The sequence below is a fragment of the Neofelis nebulosa genome, chromosome 1 (assembly GCF_028018385.1).
Source record: "Neofelis nebulosa isolate mNeoNeb1 chromosome 1, mNeoNeb1.pri, whole genome shotgun sequence".
Taxonomy (NCBI): Eukaryota; Metazoa; Chordata; class Mammalia; order Carnivora; family Felidae; genus Neofelis; species Neofelis nebulosa.
Window position 1 is genome coordinate 47,340,660 of NC_080782.1, and position 7,580 is coordinate 47,348,239.

At 42.5% G+C, this 7,580-nt stretch overlaps 1 pseudogene; it reads right to left on the reverse strand.

Moving 5' to 3' along the window:
• Window positions 1-4,991: 4,991 nt before the first annotated feature.
• Window positions 4,992-6,773, reverse strand: LOC131510029 (methylosome subunit pICln-like; annotated as a pseudogene).
• Between the last annotated feature and the right edge of the window lie 807 nt (window positions 6,774-7,580).

Here is a 7,580-nt window from a genome sequence, read left to right on the forward strand (position 1 = left end):
TGGAATTGGAGTGGCTATTGGATAAGCAGATTTATTGTATTTACCCCAGGTATCATCATACTTACTGGTGAAACTGGTGTTCCTCACCAGAGTCAAGTATGCCCACTGTCCATGGTCATTTAATATTTCCCAAAAGTTTAGTGAAAATAGTAAGACAAAATGAAATAAGAGAAAAAGCTTCAGAAAGGAGGAGATAAATTACTACTTGCGTGTAATTGCCTACCTGGGCATTGAAGAAAAGCAACTGAAAAATTATTAAGAGTAAGAAGTGTTGAACAAGTCTGTTGGTTACAAAATCAGTACACAAAAATCAATGCTTATCTTTTAAATCAACAATTATCAGTTAGAAAATACAATTTTAAAAAGGCATTAAGATAGAGGCTAAATATAAGATATCTAGAAATAAACTTGACATAAGAAAAGTATGCAGGACCCATATAAATAAAACTAAAACTTCACTGGGAGACGTGAAGTCTTAAATAAATGGTAAGGCATACCACATTCTTGGATGGCATCTCAATAATTCTGCCATTTCAATTCTAATAAAAATGTCAAAAGTATTTTTTTTTAACTAGACAATATAATTCTAAGGTCACCTGGGAAGATTAATAAAGGGCTGAAGAATTTTTGGAAGATTGAAGGCTGACTTACACTGTTAGAAAGAAAGATTTATTATCAAAGTAGCATGATTCTTGTGTAAGAATAAAAATAGCCCCCTAAACAGAGTCAAGTATATACATTTGGTATAAGGTAAAGGTGGGATTTAAGTGTTCTTAGGCTTCTGCTTAAGATATAGAAAACTGTTAAGCTAACCTAATAATGAGGAAATGACAGAGAAACTACAAAATCATTACTTTTGTTGATCCCAGGAGGTAGGTGAGGTTGTGAGGCCACCGAGTAGCCTGATTCAGAAGAGAAAGCAGTTCCTCTCCGCTGAGATGGGCTTCGCCACCTCTGGGCTCTGGCGGACCACAGGAGCCTGAGGCACCTCCACTCTCCACGTGGGTGAGAAGAAACCAGCTGTCGAATGTACCACTATCATCCATCTGTGCCAAGAGTGTAAATCGGGGATAGTGGAGGTCGCCGAGAAGTGTCACGCTCAGCGGTAACCTTTCCCACAGACTTCCACCACGTGCTCACGAGAAATACGGGGGGCAGGAGCCTGGCTCTCTCCAGCCCACCTCGGAGGTACAAGCAGGGCAGAGGCAATTGATTAATGGTGGTTGGGGGACACAAAATGTCATGTGCTTCCTGGGTTCTTCTCTCTTAGGCATCAAAAGCCTTAAGCTACCAGGGTCACGGACGGCAGCACTTGCTCACAGGGCTTCAAGTGCTGTGGGGCACAAGGCCCTGCCCATTCCACTGGACAATTTCCCCTTGAACGTAGACTAAAGCTTCAAGTCTCCAGGGTGGCAAAGTCTATTACTCCCAGGGCAGACAGACAGAGATGCATCGCTCAGTAGCTTCATGAAAGGCATTTGATAAAATTGAATATCCATTTGTGATAAAAACTCTCAGCCAAGTAGAACTGCCTCATCGGATAAAGGACATCTACAAAAACCCTACAGCTACCATCATCCTTAATGGTGAAAGACTGAACCTGTGTACCCTGATACATCCATACGATGGGATACTACTCGTCAATAAAAAGGATGAATTACTGATACAAGCAACAATATGGACGGATCTCAAAAGCATCGTGCTATGTGCAAGAAGGCGGACTCAAAAGGCTAGAAACTGTATGTTCATGTCAGGTTGATGATCAGGAAAAGGCACAACTATGGGAACAGCAAACAGATCGGTGGTTGCCAGGCGCCGGGGTGTGGGACTCACTACAAAAGGGCACAACTGAACTCTGTGGGATGATGGTGGTGACTACACACTTGTGTATGTTTGTGAAAATTCATAGAACCTTACCCTTAAAGAGGATAAATTACAACTCAGGAAACCTGACTTTTATTTTTATTTATTTATTTTTAAATGTTTATTTATTTTTGAGACAGAGGGAGACAGAGCACGAGTGAGGGAGGGGCAGAGAGAGAGGGAGACACAGAATCTGAAACAGGATCCAGGCTCTGAGCTGTCAGCACAGAGCCTGATGCGGGGCTTGAACCCACGAACCGTGAGATCGTGACCTGAGCCGAAGTCGGATGCTTAACCGACTGAGCCACCCAGGTGCCCCAAACCTGACTGTTAAAAGCATGGTTCAGGAAGAAAGTATTGTGCTGTAAGCAGTGCCAAAATAATTGCTAAACCATCTGAGGAAAAAATAACTTTTAATTTCTCACATCGTAAAATAAGATAAATTTTAATGGATTAGAGATATGAATGAAAAAAATCAAACTATTAAAAACTTAGAAACATGCAGGAAATTTAGGTGATGAATACATAGGGGATCAAAGCCTAAAGCACAACAAGGAGGTGAAGACCTTAACAGTCAGGATAGTGATTACCAAGAGGTAAGAGGAGTGTGTCCTTGAGAAAGGACCTTCAGCAGGAATCTCTCTTCTCTCTCCCTCCCCCAACCCTGTCCTCTTCCCCCTTCCCCTCCGTCCCCTCCTCCATCTCAATAACACAGGTGACAGTTATATGGACAGTTGTCATGATTATTTATCACTGTGCAGCCTTCTGTTTATGTGCCATATTTTGTAATAGGAAAAAAGGGTAAAATTGAGGTCCAAATGTAATTTTCTACATTTTACAACACAGAGGATTTAGGCACAGAGAAGCAGAATCTATTGAAGATTAATTTCTCCCATTTCCTCTCCCAATTCCCCACTCCCAGTCCAATGCTCTGCTAGCCAAAGCAGCCACATTTTTTTTTGGAACAAGTTAGCAGACTCTGAACCTTATAAACCAAGGCCAGTTTGAAAGGACCTAGGTTACAGATATGTGATGTTTAATTAAAATGAACAAATGGTAAATTCTGAGTTGGAATGGAAAAAGCCTTTTAAACATCAAAGTAAAGGCAGAAGCCATAAAGGAAAAGATCAATAGATTTGACTACTCTCATGTTAAAAATGACATACAAATTTTAAAGTATCAAAGCAAAATCAAAAGACAATATACAATTGGGGAAAGTATTTTTAAAATACATGGAAAAAATAAATACATAAAAAAACACATGGCAGGTAACAGGTTAACATTCTTGACCTACAAAGAGCCCTTAAATCAATAAGACTAATACCCCAATAGAAAAATGGCAAGGAATATGGTTGGCCATTTTTAAGGGAAGAAATACATATTTTTAACAAGCATCTAAAAATATTCATTCTGGAGTGCCTGGGTGGCTCAGTTGGTTGAGCATCTGACTCTTGATTTTGGCTCAGGTCATGATCCCAGAGTTGTGGGATCAAGTCCCACATCGGGGTCTACGATGAAGATGAGTTTCTCATCCCTCTTTCTCTGCCTCTCCCCTGCTCATGCTCTCTCTCTCTCTCTCAAATAAAAAATAAAAACTAAAAAAACCCTAAAAATAAAAATATTCATTCTCTCTAGTAATCAAATCATTGGACATTAAAAATGTGCACTTGTCATACATTCAATTGTCCAGGATTAGAGAAGATGGAAACATCTAGTATGGAGAAGCTGTAGAGAAAAGGGCACTCTGAAGTATGTGGTAGGAGAGCAGTTCAGCAACATTAACAAGAGCCTCAAAAATTATGTATTCTTTGATTTAACAAATTATGCACAGGAGTGCCTGGGTGGCTCAGTCGATTAAGCGTCTGACTTCAGCTCAGGTTATGATCTTGTGGTTTGCGAGGTTGAGCCCCACATTGGGCTCTGTGCTGACAGCTCGGAGCCAGGAGCCTGCTTTGGATACTGTGTCTCCCTCTCTCTCTGCCCCTCCCCTGCTCTCTCTCTCTCTTTCTCTCTCAAAAATAAGTAAACATAAAAAAATTAAAAAAACCCAAATTTATTTATTTAAAAAAAACCCCAAGGATATTTATAATAGTGATACATGGAAATGACCTGAGACATCCCAGTGATGGGGAGCTGGCTAGGTTATGCTGTTTTTGTGCACCTGGGCATTTTCTAGCCCAATTGGCACCTTTGTATGACCTAGGAGAAAAGGCTCCTCTTGCTCGAGGGAGACCTCACCACATGCTAGTCCCACAGCTTATGCAGGCAGTGGCTTGTACATTGGACACCAAGGCTCTGATAATGCACAGTGTGGTGCTATAGTATGTAGCCATTAAAGCACATGTTTGAATAATTTTGAATGACATAAGGATATGTTCACAATACACTATTAGTCACATAAAACATATGAAACCCCAAGAGTAGTTTCTGGAACGTAACAAAAGCCATTCTTTTATTTATTTATGTATTTACGTATGTATGTATTTTTATAGAAAACCTAGATTTACTTGTTAAACTCTTACAAAGATAAAATAATTATCATCTGAAGTACTTTGAGGACTTCATCCCAATTTCACTTGTTGTTATGGAGATGGACCTAAGAGGTTATAACAAAACAAACTGGTGAGAGATATGGTCAGAGGCACTTGTTAGTGGTAGTAAACGAGGCTGGGATGTTTCCCAAAGGGCTCCATGAAGATGCCTGAATGAATTTATCTGGGTCCCAAATTAGTAAAAAGACCCACAACCCTGTGGAGAACGAGCAGAGGCCAGGATTTCTCAGATCTCTGTCTTTTTAAGGGGTATGGGGATCCTTAGGTTCTAAAGGGGTGTATCTTAGACTCAGCCTCCCTCCTTCCCATCCAGTGTACCTTCACCTTCAAGGGACTGCACATTCCCATCACGTAGGCCTGCTGGGTGACAGGCGATGCATAGAGTGGAGGCAGGAATTGTAGGCTTACTCAGAGGGTACCTATGCACAGAAAGTTTGGGGGTAGATGATAAACTACAAATACCCTCTTGGTCAAGTTAATTCGCCTTTGTTAATAAAGGCCGTAGTATCCAATGCTCATGAGAACTTTTTGTCTCAGTATACTTTGTCTCTAAAAAGAGGTGGTTGGGGAAAGACAAAGACTCTCATCAACACCCACTCCATAGTAGAAGAGGCACCAAGTTCTTTCCTATAGTTATGAGCAGAATCCCACAGCAGAGTAAATCATCCTCAGTGGTCAACATCTGCATACTCAAACTGAGCACCAGCGGTTGGGGTAGTACCTCTCTCTATCCCCTCTTCACAATCTCACTGAATCTTCTGTCTGCTCTCCAGCCGTGTTATACTGGCTGCTCACAGACTGAGAAAAAACATACCTTCTTATCTCTCCAGTGTGACTTGGCCTTACCCTGTTCGATGGGGTAGTCCTGCTTCACAAGTGTGAAGTGTAGGGATGTCTCCCCGCCCTTGTTCACGGGCTTCCACATCATATTCTTCTCCACGGTAGTCGTCTGAATCTTCACCCTCGGGATCTGGATGCAAAGCCTGGCATTCACACATTGCAGCGGATATTGCCTCCGATGTAGGTTTATCACTAAGCACAGACCTAAATTGAGCAATAGGTTCAACATCATCATCACTGCCTTCTCCTCCTCCTCCTCTTTCTCCTGCTTCTCCTCCCTCCTGTTCTTGTTCTTGTTCTTTTTGTTCTCCTTCTTCGTCTTCCTCCCTTTCTTCTTCCTCCCCTTCTCCTCCTCCTCCTCTTTCTTCTTCTTCTTCTTCTTCTTCTTCTCCCCCTCCTCCTCCCCCTCCCTCTCCTTCTTCTTCTTCTCCTTGTTCTTCTTCTTCTTCCTTTTCTTCCTCCTCCTCTTCTTGTTCTTCTTCCTCTTCCTCCTCCTCCTCCTTCTTCTTCTTCTTCCTTTTCTTCCTCCTCCTCCTCTTCTTCTTGTTCTTCTTCCTCTTCCTCCTCCTCCTCCTCCTCCTTCTTCTTCCTCTTCCTCTTCTCCTTCTCCCCCTCCTGCTTCTCCTCCCTCCTGTTCTTGTTCTTGTTCTTGTTCTCCTTCTTTGTCTTCCTCCCTTTCTTCCTCCCCATCTTCCTCCTCCTCCTCCTCCTTCTTCTTCTTGCTTTTCTTCCTCCTCTTCTTGTTCTTCTTCCTCTTCCTCCTCCTTCTTCTTCCTCTTCCTCTTCTCCTTCTCTCCCTCCTGCTTCTCCTCCCTCCTGTTCTTGTTCTTGTTCTCCTTCTTTGTCTTCCTCCCTTTCTTCTTCCTCCCCTTCTCCTCTTCCTCTTTCTTCTTCTTCTTCTTCTTCTTCTTCTTCTTCTTCTTCTTCTTCTTCTCCTCCCCCTCCTCCTCCCCCTTCTTCTTCTTCTTCTTCTTCTTCTTCTTCTTCTTCCTTTTCCTCTTCCTCTTCTCCTTCTCTCCCTCCTGCTTCTCCTCCCTCCTGTTCTTGTTCCTTCTTGTTCTCCTTCTTTGTCTCCCTCCCTTTATTCTTCCTCCCCTTCTTCCTCCTCCTCCTCCTTCTTTTTCTTCCTCTTCTTCTTCTTCCTCTTTTCTTCCTTTTCTTCCTCTTCTTCCTCCTTCTCCTCTTCTTGTTCTTCTTTTTTCTCCTCCTCCTCCCCCTGCCCCTCCTTCTTCTTCTTCTCCTTCGCCTCCTCCTCTTCCTCCTCCTCCTCATGCACCCTGATATACAAATGCTCTTGTGGATAGGCATTTAGGTCCCTGGACACCACATGAAGCTAATGACAGGGTATTTCATCAAGAATCCTAATCCGGAGCCATTTGACCAAGTCAGGTGGCTCTCAGCGATGCAAAGGGTGCCGGTGCCAAGGCCCTTGCCGCTCAGCACAGCCTTGGTGTCCGACTGCTGCTGCTGGGGCCCCTCAGTGGAGCAGGGCTGTAGGAAATTTTTGAGGAAGCTCATTGCTACAGGGAATGTGGAAACAGGCAGGGAAGGGAACTGAAACACAGCCATCCAGCTGCTCACCTCATCCTGCCCCAGGAAAAGCTATCATTTTAGAGGTAAAATTTTAAGTTGTGTACACAAGCCCAACTTAACAAAGTGATATATGTATAGAAAGAAAACTAGAAGAAAAATTAAAAAGATAATATACCAGTATTTTAAGAATATTACATCTGGCTGATTAGAGTATAGGCAGCTTTTTAAAAGTTTTTTTTTTAATGTTTATTTATTTTTGAGACAGAGAGCATGAGTGGGGAAGGGGCAGAGGGAGACAGAGACGCAGAATCTGAAGCAGACTCCAGGCCCTGGGCTGTCAGCACAGAGCCCGACATGGGGCTCAAACCCACGAACTGTGAGACCATGACCTGGGCTGAGGTCAGATGCTTAATCGACTGAGCCACCCAGGCGCTCCTATAGGCAACTTTTATTCTTATTTTTTGCATTTTGCTATACTTTTGATATTTCCTAGGTGGAATATATATTGTCTAGATGATTAGAAAAAAAAAACATTAAATTCCAAAATCTATCTCATTTAAAGGACCGAGCAGAATAAACAATACAGCTAACCCAGGAGAAATGTGTGATTTTGGCTACTTTCATTACTTTGAGCTTTCACATAAAATCTTAAGCCTTATTGATAGAGAGAAAAATCAGTGGAGAGGAACTGTTAAGAAGGACATTTAGTGATAGTGGTGGAATGACCACACAGCAACGTGGAAATGAGCCCAGCAGGCGTGACACAGGCCTTTGACGTGCAGGTTGTAACCT